Genomic DNA, 24,680 nt, shown 5'->3' on the forward strand with positions numbered 1-24,680 from the left:
TCCGTTGTTTTAGTCTTTTAAACTTGCCACCTACACTTAGTATTGCCTTTAAAAAAATATTGGTTTCATATAAATTCATAAAGCAAAATACATCCAACAATTTAAACTGATTTAAATTTCAGACTACTTAGTTGGGTACTTTAGTCTACCAACATTGACCTTTGAACCTCTGACCAACACAATCATCAAAAAACTCTACAACCTCAAGCCAAAAATAGTTAGTTTGTGGATTTTCATTCAATGTATTAGTATGGAGTCTTTGAATGCCTGGGGTGAAGACCCAGACAAATAAAAACTTTTGTAGTATGGATTAGTTACTTGTAAGAAAGCTTTGTTTAAAATTGCATTGACATTTGTCCAGCAGTCAAGGAATAGTTTAATTATTTTCAATCCCTCGTGCAATAGAAGTGCCAAACGCTCAATCAATTTCTTGGATGAAACAAAAACTAGCATAAAGAGAAAATGCACATGTGGTTCCTTCATATTGATGAGTACGATTGGTTATAACGGACCAACAAATGGCTGAGATTTGTCAACAACACATATGGAATTAACATGCCTAACTCCCTGTTGTTTGTCAAGTGAAGTATTGTTCGCAAAAAAGGCTTTTACAAAATTGGCCCTTTTGAAATTAACATTCATAGCATGCACACAAATTTGTCCAGCAAAGTGGATGTGCAGGCAAATACTAAGATTTACTATGGCGTGGAATTTGTTAGTTTTGTGATATTTCATTGTTAGAAGTTGAAAGAACCGTTTGGTCACAAAATGGTTTTGTAGCTAAAAATGTTTTACGATTTGATCATAAAGTTTAATTAAATTCATAGATGTTATAAAAAAAAAAACAGTTACATCCTTATGTAAAGTTCATTATGTTTCATTATTCATTATGATTCATTATGTCAAGTTTCTACATATTCTTTTTCGATTGTTATATCTTCAGTTTAGTTTCAAAATGGTATATAATTTTATACAAACATATATTTTATCAATTCTTTTTTGAAGTATACCCTATTTGGAGGGTTTTAGAGGATTTAGCTGGGCGAAAGAAGAAAGAGGCGAGTGCAAAACAAGTGTCTTTACCCACTGTATAATTCCCTGTATACACAAGGGTACAATGGGCCGGCTCTACAGTAATGCATGCCGAATGAGCGTAGGATTACAACGGACCTTAATGAGTTTTTGATATTTCGATCTTTCATTGAAGTTGGATTTTTTCATAGTTTGCGATTTGGAAAAGTACTGGAACATATATTTGGATAGACCGAGTTTTAAAAAGAATCAGCATTATTTTTATCCTTAGAAAAAAATTGACAACTCTTAAGTTGAAACCGGAGTTTATAATGATTCTTTTATTAGAACCTTTAGGAGCGCAATACTGCATGCGCGAATTTATTTTTGGATTTTAAAAATTTACTTGTTGCCAAAAGCATCTGAGCACTTGACATATGCATTGCTAGCAAATTTCAGTGCTTTTAGGTGACGCGATATCCAACATGATCATTTGGCCCACGCCTTGCAATTCCGTAAATCTGGCTTGGAATTGCAAGTTATTTCAGGGTTATTTTTAACAAAGATATTTTACAAAGGCTAAAAAAACACGTTGAAAAGTTAAAGTAAAACAGTCGCATGCGTTGAGTTGCCATTTTCAACGACTTTCTTGGGTTAATTTGCACATTAATCTGCTCGTTAATGGTAAGTTAAATAACTATGACAATTATTCAATAATAATAAAAATAGTTAGATATGTTTTTTGACTCAGCCAGAAATGTAGCTGTACATGATAATAGAAGTAAAATTAGCCTCACGCTAGCACACAATGATCCAACAATAATTTTAAACACTAAATTATCGGACGGCCTTGTAAGACGCTTACATTATTTAAACTGTTACTACACTTTAAGGTGGCCAACACCTAATTGCACCTTTACAAAAATCTACTGACGATTAGACGGATTTAAACGAACATGATACGAAATGATTATTTACAAAGAAAAAGGATTCCACAAGAAAAGTTTACCTCTAAGCACAATTCTTTGCAAAAAATATACATAACATAAAAATATATGAATATATTGTTTTGGCGCATAAGAAAATATCTTCTTCAGAAAACCATGTAACCCAGCACATTTAAATTTAACACTTATTTTTATCAACCACTTTAGTTAATTCCAAATGAAACGTAACAAGTCCTCTGGAAATAACTTTTCCTTTTGAAACCAAAACAAAAAAGCATCAGCTACTGGTGACACAAGGGAGTCTGTTAATCTTAGTCATTTGGGGGTAGATTATGTACAAGGGTTGCAACTTACAGGACGATGTCACAACTACATAACACATCTTCATTACAAACCTCTAATTATACACTCCTATGGCACTGTTTTAGTACAACAGTATCAGCATGGTGTATTTTTAGTGATAATATTAGTATTAATAATTATAATTGATGTATATAAATGCACTTACTAACAGGTGGAAAAATCACTTAATAATCTTCATTAGTTTCTTTTGCTATAGTTTTCTCAGAGCTTTTAAAATTGAAGCTCAACTAAATTAGATAACATTTCTAATGATGTGTATCGCACTATACATATGTTTTTGCACATTTGTGGAACTGACGTAAACACGCTCTAATACTGCTATTTTATAAACTTTAGAAATTTTGAAATCTCGTGGGTTAAAATTTCAAATAAGCCAATAACTTTATTGACACTTGTCAATAGAATAATTTAAATGAATTTTGGATTATAAATATTTATATTTGCATATTATGATCACATGTGTTGATCTTGAACAGTTAATACGCGAAAATATTAGTTTGATTCAGGTTGTACAAAAACAAATTGATATACTCAAACAGTTGTGTTCTATTCCTACGTTTTACCATTGATTCGATTGGAAAATCTGTTTTAAATCCAGCCTTTTAAAAGATAGTTTCACACAAACGTGTTCATCAATAGTAATCTGTCAATGACATTTAACTCGAAACATGAAAGAGGCGTCAATGGATGAGTGGAGCTGGGAAACTGACGCTATTGTTGTTGAACATTTGAAATTGCGGTGAAAAACCTGACTCATGTGCAGTAATCACTATAAATGATTAGTATTGAATTCAATCTTTAAAATCCATTTGTGTCATAAAATATAAAAATGTATTAGTCTTTCCAGTAGGTAAAAACAATTAACATAATAATGTGAACATTTTGGTCAGTTATGAATTACTTTTGATAGTTGACGTTCATGTATCTTCCCTCAACTCCTAAAACTAAACTCTAAACTCCCTTAAATCTTCCCTTAACAAATCTAGGATGCACATACAAAAATTAAACGCTACATGAAAATCTTTTTAAGCGTTCCATGGAGATGGTTGAATTGGGAAGTGTTGTGTCGGGTCGAACATCGAATTTTTCTCTGAAGATATAGAAAATCAGGCCGTTTCTGTAATTAGCTATTACTACGTTATCGCAGAGTATATGCATTCACTATCAAAGTGCATTATTCCATCCAAAACCGCTGTTCTAAGCGAACTATTAGATTTTTTAATTTTTCTGCTTATTCTTGCCATTTGTTCAACTAACGCACAAACTTACGCCGAGTATTCAGAGTTGGGTATAAACGTAATAGCTACATTAACATAGCAATGTGGTTTTAATTATAATGCAAATTTCTTTCATAGTCTTTGGCTTTGTCGTATAGTAGAGAATTTAGGATAGTGTCCAAAATAGAGTGACAGTAAGATTAGAACTAACTATTAAGCATTTCGAGTCATTCCGTTTAAATACAGCAATTGGAAATATAATCTAGATGTTCAGCTGTAAGATGAACATTCATCTGAAAACATTCGAAGCTATTAAATGATGTGGGTTCACGTAAACAGAACATTTATATTTACCTATTCGTGATAAAATTAACGTCCCATTGCAGAGTAAACGCATTGATGAATGGGAGAAGAAGTAACGAGAGATGTAAAAGTCACGAAGATATATTGATGTCAAAATATAACAGCACGTTCCAGTTCCACCTCTGACAATTTTAGTGACATCATGTAGCCAATCCAGGCCTTCATCCATTTGATAATTGATACCTTCTTAATTTGAATCTTAATAATGTTTTTCTTTTACAGGTATGATCTAACTTGACATTTGTGATTTGAGATACCTGCAGTAAGTAATTTTATAGTTTGTCTTGTGTTAATTTTGGTTAATAGTGTAGTACTAAATCATTATTTGTTACCTAGTCATGACTCTGAAATATTACACTTTCAAACAAAATTGACGTTTCTTAATATTAATATGGTGAATATTTTTCAAAATGTAATCAATCCAAAGTCCTTAATGTTACAGTTAATGTAGCAGTCCATTATATAATATTAGGTTTAATATTATAAAGTTATGTTACTGTTAGTAACACTTTTAAAAGTAATATTCCTACTAGACGTAATGGGACCACTTTGAAATATGCAGAAACATGGATTAAAGACAATAGACAAGCTATTGACATCTAACAACATTTAAGAACATCAAATAATATATAGCTGAGAAATCACGATCTCCTATTGTACAGGCAAGGAAAAAGGCCTAGCAGTAGGAAATCCCTCATTTTAAACACTTTTGGTTCTTAGCTATTTATTATTCGGTCTTTTAAACTTGGTATGGTATCGTTTGATAAGGAATTTCAAATTTCAAATAACAGTGTTGTAGGAAGTTTTTGGAATATAATCAGTAATTGGTTCGTAATTTAAGTGATAAAAATTAAAATTTCCACCTTTTTGAAATTAAACATCTTTTTTATTATTTTTTTATTCATATAGATATATATTTTATTCACGACTTGATTAAACTACATACTAAATTTCAAAGAGATATATTTTATAGTTTTTTAGATATAAACAAATATTTAAAAAAACATACAATGGCGTATAACTTGCTAACGAAGCATTTTAAGGAAGAATGTTTTATTGGGTTTTCGTTTTGTTTTGGCCCGTTAAACTTATTCCTGAACCTTTTTACTTACTTAGGGTCACCTTTTATATAAGGGTTGCGTTCCACTCCTTACGTTTTTATTTGCCTTTAAATATGAAACATTCATATTAGAGAATAAATTTAAAATTCAATTAAGAGGCTTTGCCCTTTTGTTATAATGGCGACGTTATAAGCCTGTAGTTTTTATTGTGAGAATACAATTTCTTTAGCTAACAAAATAGTGGTTTATCTAAATAATTTGTTTTCTGATGCAAATAATAATTTGTTGGGTGCTTATTTACGTATAGTAGAACAAACAGCAACGTTGACGTAAACAATATTTATGTGGGTTGAAACAAATGTAATGACAAACAAGGATTTCAACTTGCACACTAATGCCAACTGCCCTGCCCAACATATCTTCGTTATAAATTATACGAGTACTTTACCACCTACAGCATTCTCACATAAAATAATTTGTTGCCGAACAGAAATAGTTCTGCTTTAATTTGAACGGAAACCAACAAAAAGCAAATCCAGTTTAAACGTTAAAAGTTTATTTTTTTCTCATAGTTGTGGCTCCCACAACATTCTTAAAAAACTTTCATCGCAGCAAGCGTATTTAAACTTTTAAAACATTAACCCTTTGCGGTCTATAGGCCAATAGCGCCCACTGTTGTTTTTGCGTCAGGTGTGGTTTCGTATTGAACAGCTGTCCTCATTAGGTATAGCTGTTTTATTGACAAAGTGATAGTCACTAGCTTGAATGACGTTTTTGTAGTATAGTTAAAATTAACGTTGAGTAGAGTGCAGCACTTTCCAGGGAATGATAGTTTTTTTACACGCAAATTTATAGCTTGGGCACTATGAGTGGCCTCGAGACCGTTCGAGCATATCGCTAGTGGACACACTGAGTGGCCTAAACGTATCTGAGGGACAGACGCGGCGTGTAACCGCCAATACTTGACTGAGGAATGGTTCTGGGCACTATGAGTGGCCTAAGAAACCTTAAGGACACTAGGAGGCACAATTACAGACTGCAAAGGGAACAAATAGAACTTGATTATGATGTTTTGAGCTACAATCATATTTTGAAGTCTATCTACTTTAAATTGACGTTTTCTTTTACTTAGATTCTAAGCCCTTTTTCTAGATCTAACACATTTTTGTACTTCCCGTAGTAATTGTACATGAATTCAGGTAGGTTAAATAGGATTGCCTAAAGCCATTAGAGACATTGAATGGGTCAGAGTTGAAAGAGATGTCAATGCAACCCAACCTGTATGCTGGTGTCAAACGTTAGAATACATCACCTCTGATACTATGACTATCGGCTCATTCATTCACGTGTGTTCGACTTAGTCTACCTCATTGTTATGGGTTATATGCAACCTTTGGCATGTAATGCTAAACATCTAGCTAATCATTATTCACTTGTAGATTATGTAATTAGGCAACAGTGGTTTGGAACTCACTTAAAGCTGATGATACATCTTTAAAGGAAAAAGGTTACAGGTCTTTCTAGTGAAGGAAATTTTCTTTGGACCGAGGACGAACACCATTAAAAGACGAACAATGATTTTAATTTAGATCCGTAACAACAAATCTATATCTTAAGAACAGTGGCAATACTTACTATACAAAATAAGGTTGTAAATTGGTTTTTCTTTTGATTTCCTTAGTATAACATTATGACTACGCATTTAAAGTTTTATTTAGGGATCAGTTGGGGAGTATTCATTTTAATGCTACGATTACAAAAAGGACAACATTGACTAAATTATTATAAAGTAACTGTTTTTGAGGTTTGTCTAAGTACACATATTAATTAGAAAAGTAATGGCAAACTAAGCTATATTTTGAGCCAGCTAAGTAGTACATTCTACAAAATTACGATACGAGGATGTGTAGAAAGTGTGAGTTAAGATTTCGTGGAAAAAATTTTTAATTACGAGAGAGTAACGTGAGATGTTGTGGCGTTAATATCCGTCCATCCCTCAACAAGATTGTCCTTCAGGTTGAAGGTGAAACAGTTTTGTACCTTAGTTTTGCCTACTAGTTCCACTCTTACTAAGTGCCACTTTCGTACTTAGACTTTGATCATATCCTTGATAAAATGTTGACAAATAGGTAAAAATATGCGCAAATGAACAATAAATTAAATAAGGCAATGTTAAAGACAAAATATCAAGCCCCGTAAAAAATCATTCTTGTCACAATCATAGTGGACAACATATGACATTCTTGAATTAAATATTTAAATTCCGTTGAGTATTATTCATAATTAAAGCTGTTCATGAAGTAATTCATCTTTAAATAAAACATTGTTCTTAGGGCTTAGATGAGGTTTAACACAAGGGTTTCAAATGAAAACCTTCTTCTGATATAATAATGCATAATAACCGTAAGAATGTGATGTTTGATGTATGGTGTAATGATGTTATATTTTTTTATTCTATTCTAAGTTTATCATCGAAATTTGAGCGTTTTCTTTGATTCTTTCGCAGATTAACAAACAAAGTTAACTGGCAGAAAACATTAAGCTGAGAATTTCAAAAAATGTATTTATGTATAATTTATGAAGTATAGACGTCTGTTTGATGTGAATTTGTTTCTCCAGCATTTATTTTCAAGTTCCATTCAACTAATAGCCTATTATACAAGCCTTATAACATTTTAACCTAAAGAACTATTACCACTAGTTATATTTAGTATTTTTATATATAGAATAATATATTTAGAAGACTATTTAGTATTGATTAGTAGCAGAATAATTAATTCAAAATATGTATATACTCAAACAAACCCTATAAGTGTAGGAGGGAAAATCAATAAAAAGTTCTATCTCACATTCGATATGTCCTTATTGTATTTATGTTGGTTTTAAAATGTTTTACGAGGTCGTAAGATATCTCACAAGACACGAGTCGTAAATGTCACAACATTGGAGGGAAGCCGCCCGATATGTCCTCCTGGCCGCGTCCCAAACTACTCGATAATCAATGTTTCAACGTACTAACGTAGATAAGGAGTAGAAAGGTACTAAGAACACTCTGTAAAGGGAGCAAGATTGTTTAAGACATTATTTTCCATATCAAAGGTTTAACATGTTGTAAATCTTTCAAATTAATTTAAAGAACTGTAATTCGATCTCTCAGAAATGAGTAAAGGGGTTCTCTGTAGGCTCATTATAGTTTTTGGATGTTATCGGTACATAGGGATATATGATAATAGTTTTTACATAGCGGTTTTCTCCACTGGTCATTAGGGAGGCAAGAGGTCCAAACCTCAGGGATGTCCACAACAAAGCAGAACCCGTGTGTAAATAACCAAGAGGACCAGCGTCGGTACTCATTACGTCACATAAAACGTTGTCTCAAACTCTGTCATCAGATCTAAAACCTGAAAAAAAAATAGAATTCGTTCATATGTTAAAGATTATTACAGTGTTGTTATAGGCTATTTTAACAAACGAAATTATTAGCGTTGTGAATTCAATATCTATAAAATATTATTATAGAATAACGAATCTAAGTTACATTTATTGAAATATTTAACGTTTTAGACCTTAATATTAGATTTCCATTAACATGGAAGGTTGTTAACCCACAGTACGGTGTATGACATTCTCTTAGTTGATAATCATCGTAATAATCATAGCAAATAAGTTGTTAGTGCTCAAACATATTAAAATTTAATAATTATAAACCAGTTAAATTTTATTTTGCACATAAAAATTACAAATCAGTAAAAGCTGTGATCAGCTTACCCCATACGAGAATTCTATGATACAGTTTGCTTAAGCTTTGCTTTTTGGAGTAAACAAAAAATGTAAATATGAAACTACAGCTTTTAATAGCTACTACTAATTTGAAATAATGTACCGAACTATACATAAGTTGACAAAAATATCTAATGACCTTTGGTTCACAAGGTCTTTAAACTTATTATAGATTTGTCACAAGATCTTATGGTACCTAGATTTTATTCTCCCTAGTAGGAGACCGTCCCTGACCCAAACCAACAGACTGCAATGAAGTTTAACTTGTTAATTAAACAAACAACCAAAAGTAGCCAAATAAAAAAAGAAAAAATACTGATATTTAATGTTTTCATACACGGTTTGCTGTTGAAAAATATTTATTTTACAAACACCTGACCATGAATAACATCAAAGAAACACTTCTTATACTTTAATTATATTTTTAACTAGTAATCATAATGAGAGGACAAGGGAGAAGGGATGTAATTGAGTTTTAAGCCTATTGAGGGCGGAGGTTATATTCCCACGCCCCGGGGACTGGCCTTGCTACTGTTATACCAAGGGGCGTTTCATCTAATGGTAATCTGATTACTATGTAATGACAGTTTACATAAATACCAACCTTAATTACAAACAATATATTTTTAAATAATTCATAACAGTAACTTTAACAATTTAACTTATACTTATTTAACAATAGTCATGGCAATTAATCGTGCTGTTTTCACAGCCAATGAGGTAATTCGTTTGGGAGAAATGTGTACATTATAAAAAACGTGAATAGTTAGTTATTAAAGTTTCTTGCCAGTATTTAGTGGAATTTGTTATCATTCTAAAATAAACCTGCTCTTAAGTATTCATATAGGATAGCAACATGAATACTAAATTAATTGTACCCATTATATATTTTCAGTTCTTATGAGACAATGTTATTGATTTATAAATATTAAAATTGAAGCTACTAAATGTTATTTAGAAGCTAATAACTAGTATCTGAAATACTGTAACGCGTTTTGCATAGTGGTCGCCTTCCTACGCTTTGGTTAGGTTATTTGTATCTATAAAAACTTCGAATCTCATGTATAGCCGCTACAACAGTAATGTTGATAACTCTGTGTTGTTCGATTATTTTCATAGTTTCTATAGTCAAAGGCATCCCTTATAATAATATAATTAAAGAGTTTTACAAAATTTTCGATTTGAATACTGTCGAGTGACACTGTAAATTAAAGAGCTTTTAGACCTGTTAACTATGATTAGTAATCACTGTAAATTTCTCATAGTTCCCATCGAATTCAATCAATGAAACATAGTCTTTAAAGAGTATGGGGTCTCGACCACTCAATATTGAAATGAGAACAGGTTGTTTGAGTAACTGGTTTATAATGTAGCTTTAAAATACTAAATGTTCCCTTATGTGTCCAAAGGAATCGCAAAGCACGGGTAATACAAGAAGTGTTTACTATCAAAAATGATTAAAAACTCCAGCGAGTATAAACAAAAATATATTCAGCCCAACCTGACAACCTTGTATTAATAAAAATTATGCTTGCACGTAAGGGTGGTTGACTGTTCCAGGTATACATCTGTTACTTCTCCCACTGTATAATTCCCTGTATACACAAGGGTACAATGGGCTGGCTCTACAGTAATGCATGCCGAATGAGCGTAGGATTACAACGGACCTTAATGAGTTTTTGATACTAGGATTTCTCATGTCTTCTGGTAACATTCTTGAAACACTGACGATGCTAAGATTCGTTTGTAGATTTCTTTGTTTTGAGCAGATTATTGCAATAAAACCTGGTTATATTTATTAGGTGTGGACGGCCGGTATATTACGTAAGTACCTTAACGTTATACGCTGAAAACATTGTTTAATTTTTTTATTGGTAGGTGAAAACGAGATTAAGTCAACAAGATTATATCATGATATTTTCTAACAGCGTACCACAGCCATGGTGATCCCGTTTGTCTGTCACTTGTAAAATGTGCTTTTGCATATATATATATTATCCTACCACCCAATAAGACTTAAGTATTCATATACAGTAGAAAAAACAATCCATATATACCAAATAATATCTAAAACTTTACCCAATTTTCTATTAGTGCAAAACTTCAACTAATTGTTTTGAAATGATAGTTAATATTCCACGAACTTAACTATAATCATATTTATTGGTTAGCTTGCAACTTTTGTTGTCAACGATTGTTCATACATAATGTAGAAGCTTTACAAATTGACAAGAGTCATTCAGCCTCACAGTATGTCCTTATTGTATTTATGTTGGTTTTAAAATGTTTTACGAGGTCGTAAGATATCTCACAAGACATGAGTCGTAAATGTCACAACATTGGAGGAAAGCCGCCCGATATGTCCTCCTGGCCGCGTCCCAAACTACTCGATAATCGATAATTCGTTCCGGAAACACAAGAGGACTTTGTACTATTGAATCAGCCGTAAGCCAATTATTTCACTCGCTGAAATTTGTTTATAGGCAATGAAAATAATTGTTTCTATTTTAATATAGATTTTTAGTGCAAACATGTTATATATATGCTATAAGTGTTAGAAAATGATATGATCTTTTTATAAATTTAAACATTTTTGTTTGTTGAGTTGTATTATATATTACAAGATAGTTTTGCGTGTGAACAATTAACTGTATTAACCATACAGAGTAATATTAACATAATTTAAAACTACTCTTTAACGAGAAAGTACTCCTATATCCTTTCATTTCCTACGATTAATCATTATTTCATGTCCAACTCTAACGTCATTGGCTGTTAATAAAGTATACAAATAAATCTATGAAAAATGTTTTAACACTTTAAAAGCGAGAATATTGTCGCTAAGACATGTTTATTTAAGGAATTTTCGTTGTTACTTAGGCCTATATTAGGAATACACATTTTTGAACTTTTAATTATTGTTAAATGTCTACTTGGTTGTTCGATTACTATTTTTGAAAATTTTACTACTTTTCTTGGTAAAACATTGGGAAATATTCATCGAGACTATCGACAGTTTCAATTTTATTTATGAAAACAATACTATTTTTCTTAAATAACTAGTTTAGGAAAATGAGCTCCCTAACAGGAGCACATTATTACACTTACGAAGAAAAGAACCATATCGACTGATGTTCGCTCTTTTGAATTCAACTTGAAAAGATGAAAGTGTTTCATGCTCAAGTGATTGAAATAACTGAGATGAAGAAGAGTGTAGCGAGGTATGTGAAAAGCTTCATTCACCTACGAGAAACCGAGCACTTCGAACTGGAAGTAGAGTGATTGGAGGAATTAGGCTGGTTAGTACATCACTGGGATAGGTGCATAATGATTGTTGAGTAAATACTATAAGGCTATCGAAAATAAGTCAATAAATATAGAAAACTGTGTTCAAATAAATATACCCTCGCCGTAGCAAACCTATAGAATAAGCGAATTTCCTTTTGCCTGATTGGTTTTACACCAAATGTCTCGTTAAAAATATCACATTTATTCCCTAAATAGAATTAGCTTAACAACTAGTTCTTAGGTTTGCTGTTACAGGGAGGGTAAAAAAGTTTTTTTTTTGTAAAATGTAAATAGTTTAGTAAGAAATAAATGCATCTTCCGAATTTGATCAAAATATGTACATACACAAGCAAACTACAACAGTTATTCAATAGAATAACATGGGCATTTTAAATTTACAATCTTTTGGGAATTTCTCCGTAATCATTAGGCGCATAGTAACGCTTCAATAGGCCCTATACTAAATTATTTGCTTGAGTACTACGGTAATAGTTTATTACCTATATGGGAAATTAGCTAAAATCATAGGTGAAGTCAAAAGATATTATAAAATAAAACTGAGACAAATAAAAAAGAAACATACAGGGTAAACAAGGATTTTAGAAATAAAAAAAAAATGTGCCAAACATAATAATAAAAAAAACATACTATCAAGAAATGAAAGGTTATCACGATTCATTGTATTACCTGTTTAAGTTTTAGGAAAAATAAATTGAAAATCAAATTAATTAAAGAAAAATACAAGTTAGACGTAAAATAACAGGTATTTTCTTTCTTTACAAATAAACTTTTACATAATGAATTCATTTTAAATCTCCTGTACACGCAAAAAGAAATTTTGGCTAAAACTTGTTGGCAATACATAAAAATGTACATCAGAAAATTACCCACATCATTTTTGAAAATCTATAAAACCATGGACGATTAATAGTAGAACATCATTTTGCGAACAATAACTAAAAATTATAACGATTTTTCGTAACGGGTTTCTAAAGAAATAAATGATCGAGAAATTAATGAACACTTAATGAATGTTTATTTTTGTCATTCTGTTACATTGCTACGGCTGAATCTGCATTACAAATATATTTTAATCAAAATGAAACTAAATAACAAACGTCAACAACTCTGAAAAACGTGTAAGTGTGAGACAATCGTTTTCTCGTTTCATCAGCTGACAACGAGAGCGGGTCTCGACACCTAATTAATTCTGTCTGTTCAGTTGTCACTCCTGTTTAAATATTACTAGTGTCTTCCTTTCTCTAACAGGCTTACAGATGACGTTCTTAAAAACACTAATAATTGTATCTCCCTATTTGTTTATTAGGCCTAATGCGTAAGAGTAATCTACTTAACAATTTGTACCTGGTTGAGTACCTAATTTATCAGTTAGAGGGATGAGTAGAATATTGCATTAAAGAAAAGTAGAAGCATATTTGCCTAATGATAATATTCAAGAAGAATATTTGAAAAATACTTAAAAGAGGTGTTTGTTCAGCTAACGATATTCTAAAAGCTCAATGCTTACTTACATATTTGCTAATCTTGTTTGAAATAAATAGGAGTTTGACTTTGCAATAATTGAGCAGCGATACAGTATACGATGGCTTTCTATGGGAAAAGTCTTTGCTATCATCCAGCACACATGTGAATTTCATGATAGACGCCAAGAAGGGTTTCTTGCAGTGCAAGGATTACAAGAAGAGATAAAGGATTCCGATATTGGTGAATACGAAAAGAATCATATTGACGTTTGCGATTAAATCTGAAGGATAGACCTAATGAACAATTTTAATTTCACATAATACTTTGACTTTATTTATAATTTATTGAATAACAAACTTAACAGAACATTACCTACCATCACAAATCACTTTGCAAGAAAAAATACTCAAGCCATTAATAAATTAATGACAAAACCCCAAAAAATACAGCTTCTGCCTTATTTAGGCCTATGTTCTCTAAATATTTAAAGCTATTTTTTAAAAAACCTTAAAACGCATTTTTCTGTCCAAACATTTAAATTTAATCAAAGTTTAAAACCAGACATTGAAGTTAGGAAAAAAACTGTTTAATTAGAGGTTCCTGGAACAATCCACCCGCCATTGCGTCTCTATGCCTTAAAACGTCGTGACACGAAATTGTTCTTGAACTCATTTGGAATTCCGACTCTGCTTGATTTTAATTTTCCAAAACAATTCAAACGAATTATCAGAATGAAATTATCTGTGCAATTAAAGGTTTGTGTTTACAAAGATTGGCTTTTTAAATTTAGAAGTACGGACGTGAATCCTCTCCAAAAGCATACCAAAACATGTACCAACATGCCTTATGAAACTACCGTAAATGTATTTAGCACGAACTCGTAGTAAATGAACATGCCCTTTTGTTTGTTATAAAAGTGGTGTAGAAATTGGAAAGAGAAGAAGTAATATTTGTAAAATGTTATCAAAATAACCGATATACCGTCATAACATTGGGATAAATGATATATGTATATGGTATTTATTATTTAGAATAACGAGTTTTAAGAAAATGTGTTAAAGTTTTGTATATTTATGCCGTTATAGCAAGAACAATAATAAAAAGTCAGTTTATGTTCCGGAACGTGTGTATAACTACTCTGGATATATAAATAAAAGATGTTTTATATAAATTTATTAACTTAAATTATTTATAAAATGTTATTAGCTATAGAGTTTTATTCTATATTATAATAAACCAGATATAAGACAATAACTGATAATATTTAAATATCACCCTTTACAGTTTCTCAGTTTGTTAAAACATTTGATTAAAACGTCTTTGTAATTTGTCCTACAAAATATTTTATTTATAAATCACGTTAAAACAATATTTGCAAAGTTAAAATCGTCCAGACACAATACCTATTCAGTTTATCCGAATGAGTCAAAGCGTAGCTCTAAAAAGGCGAACAAATTAAAGCAAAGCAAACAGAGTAAATTGAAAGTAAAGAGGGAACACCTTCCAGTCACTGGATTTCGAGTAACAAAGCAAATTATTTGTTCTGCGTTTAATATTTACAAGCAATTTATTCTTATTTTATCAAGAGTCCTGCTTTTTCTCATAAATCTTTTATGTGTCTGAGCCTTGACACTAAGTCGTCTATTCGCGTATTATTCCCACATAAGCTTGTTGTGACTGTTAAGAGGATTTCTATGTATTAAAATAATACACTTTATTAATAATGTGACATAAGCTGGATTTGGCTGATTATTTTTATGATAATGGGGGAAATCTTTGAAAGCTGTTGCCTTTTGACAGAATATTTCTGTCATAATTATTACCAAAAGTAGACTGAAATAAATTATTTTCTTTAGAATTTATCAATTTTTAAATAGATTGAAAGAAAATTTAAATTCAATCCCAGCAAATTTTAAAGCTTACATTTAATGTAGGTTTTAATAATTTTAATAATTAATTGCAGTACTTATCATAGTATCTCGACCTCATGTTTTATAAATATTTAAATGTTATATGCTGGCAAAAGGTTAAATATAAATATCTATTTTTTGTTAATATTGTAAATAATTAGTTGGGTTCAATCTTTTTACATCAATCTATTACATCTTGCTAAAAAATCATTTAAAATGTATCAAACTTTTTCAATCATCAACTCAAACAAATACGCGTGCACCACACAGGGCCAATACATTTATTAAAAGGTGACTAAGGTTCATTAAAATGTTCGTAAAAGAGATTTTTAGTAAAAATACCATTTAAGAGCTAGGCAGCCAATGTAAGGAGTTACAAACGTAAGAAGTGTTAAAAAAAGATATATACAATTAAGCTTGTTACAGAATCAATGAATTTTTACAGTAAAAATTTTGATATAAAACATATTTTTAGACGGATTTGTAAGCTTTGATGACGAAAACACACAAGTTTTCACCCCTTCTAGACATGAAGTTGATAGCTTAGAGAGCATCCCGGTCAAAGCTGAACTGTTAATATATCACATCAAAAAGACCGCAAGAACTCAAACGGCACGAAAAGTTAATATTTGAAGTCCTACTTAAACCTTCTTTGAAGAGTATTGGTATGAAATTGCTTTACTGCTGTATTTTCTAGTATCATTTTCTGGATTTTCTAACATTAAAAAGTCATAGTTTCAGGTCGATATTAACTATTGTATATGTAGTTTTATATTACGTCTTGTCTATTTATTTGAGATTCGTATTGTTTCATAAAGCTCCCATTTTTAAAATCCACATATCGTTTAAGATCATACCACATGGTCTTCAACATACCAAGCTCGTTTAAATATTGTGGTAAATCATTGTGATGAATAAAGCTCCCATTTTAAAAATCTACATATATTTTAAGATCATACCACATAATCTTAAACATGCCAAGCACGTTTAAATATTGTGGTAAATTATTGTAATGTATGTAGTGATAGTTATGTTTGTGATTCGTATGAACATTTTACAAATGTATTAAATTAGGCCTACTGGGAAATCACAGGTATGACTCATCAGCCACTAAAGTCTTCGTTCTTTTTCAGGTTATGTGTTTAGTTTGAATAGATACCTTCTACAACAATTAGAAAAAGTGAACAAAAAATAATGAAAGACTCTTATCTTTAAAAATATATTACGCATACAAAGACAATAGAGGAATTCATACAACGTTTTATATACAGTTGTCATTCATGTAAATAAATTGTAAACCTTTCTATTCCATTGAAATCTTAAACTTGCATGTACTTATTAGCGATATCTTAAATCTATATTCTGTAGGCGAGGTTTACAGAAATAACTTATATTATTTTCTCCAAGCTGTAATATTAATCCTATAAGAATCTTAAGAATCCACTTTAAGGTGTTTATAAAAATCCTCCCCCCAAATCCAATCACAGGGGGTCACGCAGGGAAATATGACGCGGGAATTTAATATCACCTCTCAGCAGACGTGAGGAGTGGGATATTAAGAGGTTATTTCCTGATAATCTCGGGAATAGTTAATATTTGTTACTGATTTTGTAAGAAGAATTTTAAATAATTGCAGATATTGAACAGAGATTTTACCTTAACAGATGGATGTTGGGGCTCAGTCAAATGTATGTTGCTCCTCTACCTCTTGAACTACTGAACCCCTTTATTGATGTCACGTGGATATCAAATGTGTAAAAGGTGTCAACAGGTTTAAGAATTAGTCTGTAATGAGGGACGCTAGAGCCGATGGAGTTCTAATGTCATCAGACCTTGATATAGCTCTATGAACAGAACAAACTACTTGTACAGAAACTATGTTTCATCACAATTTGCGCAGATCACACAATATGAAAAATGTTACTTTGGTTTACAATACTTAAGCAGCCTATGAGTTATATCTGCTTTTAAATCTTTGCTCCTTACATTCCTTTTCATAGGCTATTTTATTTTCAAACAAATTTTCAGATGCAAAAGATTAATCGTAAACAAATATTTAATGAATATAAAGTTAAAATTATAAAAGAAATGGAATTGTTCGTGGAAAAATACTTTTAGAGCAACAAAGAGGAGTTTTAATGAATGAATAAAATATAATAATAATGTATCTTAAGAAAATGATGGCTGCAGAAATATATTTGTATATATACGACAAATAAATTAGATTGAAAACTAGTTTTTAGGTAGACAGGGATACTAGTGTCCTTGTGTTCACTGTTAAAAAGGGATAACCTTACCTTTGCTCCCTAGAAGTTTTCGACAGCGACAATCTTATCTACCAGAAACACCTTTTCCACACTTGGTTTGTCGCCCCATGGATGTTTAAAGGTAATGTCACGGCTCCGCTAGAATAACTCATTGTTTCAATCCTAATTCGTTATGGAAACTAAAATGGGGGTGAATTTCTAATTCAGGCTCCCTATTTAGACCTGTACGATCTGCAATTCCTAATTTTGGCCCAATATGTTAATTTTCTATTTTAAATTTCATTACTGTAAACAGTATCAATACAATCAAAAGCTTTGAACCACTTTTTGGTTGTTAATATACTTAATTGAAGCTTTTTTATGTTATTTATATGTTGTTTTATATTATATTATGTTAAATATGTTCTTTCACAGGACAGTGCCAACCAAACAGACGGTTTACATAAAACATTGTTTTGTGTGTTTTTTATACTGAATTAAAACATTTAACAAACCAAATTTATATGTTTTAAGTTTAATAAACTAATTTCGATACTGTTGAAAAGTAAATTTTTTAGTGGAAATTTGACATATTTTTATAGTAGCCTATAATTTGTTTAGTAGATAAATAATTCTTACTATTTTCATGTATTATCATAATAGTTTCGATTGGGCAATATCCTATACAGCAGTATGAAAAAAATGGGGTGGAAAATAACGACAAAAATATTATAAAAGCTGAATGGTGTTTGAACAATTGATTCATTGCTAAATAATCAACCATTTAAAAATCTAAAGTAATGTAAAATACGTGTCTTACTTTACTCCTATGAGATCCTGTGGTAATATAAGAAAATAAAATTGGATGCATTTGTTTGAATCTCCTCCATACACCTACAAAACCAGAAGTATAAAGATTATTTTAATAGTAGGCCTATAGTATCGTTGTTATTCTTCTTCGAGACCATTGCCCTTGGAAAATCACTCAGTAAAATGTGTTGCCGGCTCCACAAAGATGCTAAATATGTTTACGGTATACGCCATCATCCGTGGCGGCTTGCGGCAAAGGTTATAAAGTTTACAAAGTCAATGATGAATATTGCTAATGAGCCTGTCACTTCCATTAGCCTCACTTGTCTTCCATCAACTTAATTTAACAATTAACATAAGCAAAGAGATTGAACAAAGTTTGAGCTAACACTTTTACAAACAAATTGTATCTTAGGAAGGTGACGGTTCAAAAGATTTCTATATACACGGTTAAATAATGGTTTAAATTTCAATACTGGTATTGCATAATGATTCTAGACAAAACTGCTGAAAACGTTTGATCGTATGAGTTAGTAGTAGTTCATAAATTCAGTAAAACCGTAAATAATGATTTAAAATCCATTTCTCTATCTTTGTCCCAAAGATTTAATGGATCTAGGTTTATTTCATTGTAGCATCATTATGTTTGGTAGTAAATGTCATGTTTGGACTGGCTGTAACAAGTTTTTAAAAGAAAGAGAACCTGATTTAAATTGCGTCTCGTAAAGCTACAACTAAAGATATTTCCTATAATAGCTTTTTTACTACAGTATTGTTGATTGGTTTTTTTTAAATTTCCTTTAAGATTGGCATTTTTGAAAATATTGTGTGTGAAAAGGAAAAGGGGGTTTATGACAATAAAACAATATTTCTGTCATAATTAATTCAATTTAACTAAAATATAAAGAATTATAAAAACTTTCTCTGAAATCAGAATTGATATACTAAATTTAATTCTTACATCATCATAGTAAGTTCATTATTATTATAATTTAATATTAACGTACTTTAATTGTTTATAAATAATTATCTGAGATAAATAAAAGAATATAAAGGAGTTTTAAGTTAATTGGAAAATCTAATCTTGTCCTTTGCTAAAAGATTTAACTAAAAAATATATTTAGGGGATGGAAGCTAAATATTGAACTTAATTGAAACAACCTTGGTGTTAAATGTAACAATAAGTGCAAAATAATGCTAAGTGTGTTTGCTAAAACAGAGTTTGTGAAAGATTGATAAAGTCAACGCCTAATTAATTAACAATGCAAATGACGCTGTCATCTCCATTAGCTGAGACTGACTTTTAACTTAAGCACTTTCAAGCGAAAAGTAATTCCACTTAATTTAAAATCTGCATTTTTACTTAAAAGTAGGGAAGTCAACAACATTTTACGAACGGCAATAGCTACTAGCAGTAAAAATATAATCAACCCTTATTTCCCGGGAATGTTTCTGTGTTTCCCTTATTTAACGAGCGGTTGGTTGTATAATCATGTACGGATGAATGTCATTCAAATACCTTAAATTGAATTTTAAGTTTGGATTGGAAATATTAGAAAATGTTAACTTGTTTGCTATTTTAAACTGTTTTAGGTGAAACTTCGAAATCATTTTGACCAATAAACGGTAGTGCTTGATAAGGAATACTTAAGTAAAGCAATGTAAGGGTACTCTGTACACGAACTAGTAAAAGTACCGGAAATAAGATTTATTTGATCACTTAAGAAATCAGCTAAAGCTTATTGTTTATGAGGCAAAATATGACATTTCAATAGACAGCTTTGAGTATAAATCAAATAAAAAGAAACTCATTTAAATACACCATATAGTCCCTATAATGGAGCAACAAGATACAGATTCATTTAAATTAATGTTCGATCCAACAAATAAAGTCTACGATGCTCAATGAAGTTGTAATTGGTGACTGGCGATTGAGGATAAAGAAATGAAATGCAAGCAATAATATGTAAAATTAAAAGTACAAACCGAGTACCGATACCATATTTAACATATTTTATCGCGTATGTAGAAATGAGTAACAAGACTTTGGTATGTTACGGCATGGTATGCGTTTATGGTAAATTTGAATTTGAATATGAGAATGATATGAAACAGACACCGGTCAGTGTTGGATGTTAATGAAAGCAGAAGACAGGCAATGGTCCTTAAGATAAGGGTGGATTTACAGTCTGGTCACCAGCCTAATGCATATTAATGTGTAAGGGGTAGTCCTTAAACTGCCCTTTACAACCCTCTACTAACTGGCTCTCATAACATATTGTATGAATATGATTTCTTAGGAAATATTGTAAAAAAAGTGTAGAGTGCTCAATAATTCAAACTTTTATAATACAAAATTTCACAAAATGTATACAATTTGTCTTTAACCTCCTAGTTATGCATTAGGCATTACAGATAATTTTAAGTCAAGTGATTATAAAAAAAAAAACTTTCATGCCCTATTTTTGGAGTGCACCCACGCCAATTTCTTTCATAATAATTCAGTCCAACTATATGTGTTTAAGTGTGTTCCAACTATAATTATTTGCTATTGAACATAGAGGTATGGCTACAGTCCAAATCCGTATGTAACCGAACGTCCCTGAGCACGTCAGCTTGACATCCCAACACGATGTCAAAATAAGCTGTTTCTAGGGATTTCTCCTTATGTCATCAACGAACAGAGAAAATGAAAATAAATAATATACTATGCATACAAGTTAAAGGGACATTGCTTCCTAAAGAATGCATTGCATAATATAATGCCAACTTATTAAGGAACTGTTTTGATTTTAGATCTTGAAGGCTAATTTATTATACAGTATAATTTGAAACTGTACCATTAATAAATTTAGTACTTCATAAAAGAATAAAAAATATTAAATTTTCAAAATAGAATATAGAATGTTATAATGGTCAAGCCTATATAATTGGAATGTTAAATCACAAAGAATGTAACTGCATTCACAGGGTCAGTATTTATATTATTGATTTAACATACAACCATTAACATCGCAAATTTTCATATGAGTATTACTATATTCATATTTAAATAATAGTCTACCTAATTATACAAGATATTAGTAATAAACAAAGTTCAAAGCATGAATACAGAAAAACGTGTATGAACAAAATTTTAATCCCTTAATCCTTTTATCAATTTGTCTTGTTTATATCAAAATTAAAAAAAAACAATACATTTATTTTGCAGCGCAAAAGAGGGTTACAGTTGTATATTTTGATTGTATTTTACCTCTTACTAACATGTTAGGTGTGCTATTTAAAGTCATTAGTACAAACACAGAAGTAAAGTGACCTCTGAGGAAGTAAGAGAGTTGAAAAGTTTCCAAGTTATAACTTCAGTCGGGACTAATGGTTCGGAAACAAAACCGGTGACAGATTTTGAGAACTTGACCTGACACTAGTACTTTTCTGTAGTATTTCAACTTCTGTGTAAATATTTTAACTTTTTTCCATAAATTTAGAAATATATATTTTAATGTGCGTCACATATCTAAGGAAAATATCAAATGGTACATAACGTACGATTAAATTAGTAGGCACAATTGTTGGGGAGCTGATCAAGTAGTAGAACGCGGGAATTTGGTCCCAGTGATAGTGGGTTCAAATCCCGCAGATTGCCAATAGATTTGATCTAACACAAGGTTTACACGAGCAACACGTCTAGTTGACTAAGCTAGGTAAGCAGGACTAGTTAGGATCGAATCCTAACACGAGCGTACGGCGACGGCTGTCAAGCAACGATGTAAAGAACTACATAGTTGTTTATATCGTTGCTTTCGAGCCGCGATCAAGCTTGGTGTCGCAAACCATCACCATGTGGCCCTTTAAATAGTATCATGTCGTATTGGGAGAAAATCAATACGTAGTGACAGTGATAATTGTAATTTATTAATGTTCAGACATATCATATATATGGGTATACGACGGCAAAAGAATTCGAAATTGACGTGACTCATATTGTAAAATAGTGAACGAATAGTATTACGTTGTGGATTGAGAACAATACATCAATATTCTTGGTAAACTTAGTTTCAATTTTTTTTAAATAGCGCTACACAAAGTGCCCGTTTACAAGATATTGGTCCTAAAAATAACGAAATATCGTTTCTTACTCGCTATATTCTGAATGAGTAAAAATTATAATTTTGACTTATGGCTAGCCAAGCATGAAAGGGTGTTCCTCGCAGATAAGCTAATGTTTAGGGTCGGCTACGGGCCGATGAATATTAACATAGCTTGGAGGAGAGGCAACAAGTAAACCAGTTCATTGCTTGTCACATGCGAAATTCCATTATATTCTTCAACTAATTTTAATAACGACGGTGAAAAAAACATTTGATATTTTACTGAATATTAATTATGCGTATAACTAGTATTTACTTTAGATTCACTGGCAAAATGGTAGTACGTGTATAGGGTGTGAATATCTTCAATGAGTAGTTTTGATAATACTAAATTGATTCAAATGATACTCAATAGCCTACAATTAAAATGACAATAAACACAATTCATGATTTGGTTTTCTTTTTTATACTACAAAATGTAAAATAAGATATTTAACATTTAAACTGGCTTTGGGTTAATGGATTTCCAAAATGGCTTTTCCAAACGCATTGTTGTAGCATTAACATATATGTCTTATGTGAAATTATTTGTTTTTATGATACTTATTATATTATTGCTTCAAGATTGAATAACGTGGTACCTAAAACGTTAAATTTACCATACCAACTTTACGTGAAGACCTGTCACAGGCGTTATGTGTTTTTCTGGGGGTAGACTAATAATACAAATTATCAATTCAAAAACATAAAACACATTTTTCAAAGCTTAATTTACTTTACTCTTACTTCCGTATTTACTTGTTTAGAATAATTATATAATGACTTCTCTACATCACTTTACTGGAGTCTAAATGTGGATTCAGTCCAAAACATCGCGGTGACTCGAGCACCGAGTGGTATGACAGGGTGGTTGACAACTACATGCGACTGTTGAAATGGACTTGGTTACATTTAGTGGCAAGATTGTCAACAGAACATGGAAGTATGAAGACGTTCCCGAAATATGGTGTGACTAAATGTTACAGTTTGAGCTAAACAGATTCAGAACAGCTGATAGGAAATAATATGTTAGAAATAGCTTTTATAAGACATGCAAGACAACAATTTTATTATTTTTCCTTATATTCGTTGTCATGTATTCTAAAAGAAGACTGATATAAAGTGGTATAAGTGGTGCTGAATGATCGATGTACAATTCTTAAGGTTTTTAATATCGAAGTCTATAAAAGATGACGAAGGTACAGAAAAGTTGTACAAAATGACATTTTTCTCAACATTAGACTGAAAACCATAAATGTCATAGAACCATCACCCATTGAAACACCATGATAACTTCTCTATCAACACAGTCTACGATTTACTATCACCTTTATGATCTGTACTAGTTATTTTTATCACACGTCAAATGTTTTACAAAGATCAAATGTAGTAAAATGTGAGAACTAAGAGAACATTATGAGAAGATAAATGACAACATGACCCAAGAAAAAGTCTCTATGATTCAAAGCGTTTCTTAAAAAATAAACAAGAAGATGGTTTATATTATTTTACGAAATTCAGTTTATTTAATTTAATTTGATGTTTTCAATTTGTAACCTAGAATTTTCGTTTAAAACAAAATCGTAAATTAAAGTAAACTTTAAAACTCAATGTCAAGATTTACGAGTGTAAATTTGAGAGCGTTCCCCTTGAGGAAATGAGAGTGGCAAACTTTGTAGTTTTGACTCAAGGCTCGCCTAATGGTTCGGAAACAAACTGGAAGACAGATTTATCCTTTCCCACCCCGCCTGCTGAAATAGCAAAGTCTTGTCAAAACTGCTACAAATGATTCCACTCATCAATTTAAAATGTGGAGAAGAATATTTTTGGATAAACGCGCGGATGGAGAATATTATTAGTTTGGTGGTAAAGTTTTAATACATATAACCTCGGTTAACAAGGCCAAATTCCAAGTTACTTTCGCAGATAATGGAATTACGGAGTTAGTCAGGTGCGGATAATGGACCCAAGTTTGTCTGTGTTTGTTGGAGTCCAACTCGTTACAAACAATCAGACTTGGTGGCCAACTTATTACGTCATTCTCAGGAACACCTAGCAAAGTTGTTTGGTCC

General features: G+C 31.2%; 1 protein-coding gene across 3 annotated transcripts in view; it reads left to right on the forward strand.

The window, feature by feature from the left end:
* Window positions 1-24,680, forward strand: part of LOC129004899 (RNA-binding protein Raly-like) — a 275,020-nt gene that overhangs the window by 65,435 nt on the left and 184,905 nt on the right. The window lies entirely within an intron of this gene.

This window comes from Macrosteles quadrilineatus, unplaced genomic scaffold (genome assembly GCF_028750875.1).
Source record: "Macrosteles quadrilineatus isolate MER2022 unplaced genomic scaffold, UCM_ALF_1.0 Scaffold_12__1_contigs__length_5162894, whole genome shotgun sequence".
NCBI lineage: Eukaryota > Metazoa > Arthropoda > Insecta > Hemiptera > Cicadellidae > Macrosteles > Macrosteles quadrilineatus.